Source organism: Coenobita brevimanus, chromosome 104, assembly GCF_032717465.1.
Source record: "Coenobita brevimanus isolate Jiangsu-jjx chromosome 104, ASM3271746v2, whole genome shotgun sequence".
Lineage (NCBI taxonomy): Eukaryota > Metazoa > Arthropoda > Malacostraca > Decapoda > Coenobitidae > Coenobita > Coenobita brevimanus.
Window position 1 is genome coordinate 45,025,348 of NC_137057.1, and position 1,068 is coordinate 45,026,415.

The following is a 1,068-nucleotide window of genomic DNA, read 5'->3' on the forward strand; positions in this document are numbered from 1 at the left end:
TGTGGGGGTGGTTCTAATAAATGAGGGTGAGATTTGGAAGATTCAGGTGTTGCTGTTTGCTGATGATACAGTATTGTTGGGTGAAGATGAAGGGGAGTTGCAAGGTTTGGTGAATGAATTTGGGACAGTGTGTAGGAAGAGGAATCTGAAAGTTAATGTAAACAAGAGTAAAGTTATGGTGTTTGATAGGAATGAAGTCACAGAATGTACAGTGCGGTTGGATGGTGAGGATATGGAGAATATGAGTGCATTCAAGTACTTGGGTAGTGTGATGAGTAAGGATGGAACTCTGGGGGATGAAGTGAGTGAAAGGGTACAGCAGGGAAGGAAGGTTGTTGGTTCACAGAAAGCAGTGATGAGAAATAGGGAGGTGAGTATGGAAGTTAAGAAGTCACTGCATGATAGTATTGTGATCCCTACCTTGACGTATGGAAGTGAGGCGTGGACCTTGCAAGAGGGGAACAAGTCAACAGTGAGAGCAGTGGAAATGAGTTACTTGAGAGGAGCATGTGGAATGACATGGAGGGACAGGTTGACGAATGATGAAGTGAAGGAACGTTGTGGGGTGGATGTGGATGTGGTTGAGAAGAGAAATACACTGAGGTGGTTTGGACGTGTGGAGAGAATGGAGAATAAAAGACTAAGAGGGTGTATGTACTGTAGGTGAGGAGGAGGGAGGGAGAGGGAGGGGTAGACCGAGGATGAGGTGGAGGGATGGAGGAGTTGAGAGGTATATGAGGGAGGGGGGAGTGAGCTGGGGGAGGCTAGTCAAATGATGGGTGACAGAGCGACTTGGAGGCGTTTTGTCTGCGGCCACCCTTTGCGGGATTAGGGCGTCGGGCTATATATAGATAGATAGAGAATACTGCAGAAGCTGTATAAATAATGGAAGATGAGATACAAAAATTAAATAAAGAAGGTGTGTGGCAAGACCCATCACCTTCTTTTGTTATTGTTGGATACTTTTACAACATTAAAAATATTTCAACCAATCAATAAAAAATACAGTACCGAAGACAAGTACAACCCAAGTTTTGTTTACATTAATGAGCTGATCCTGGCGGAGGG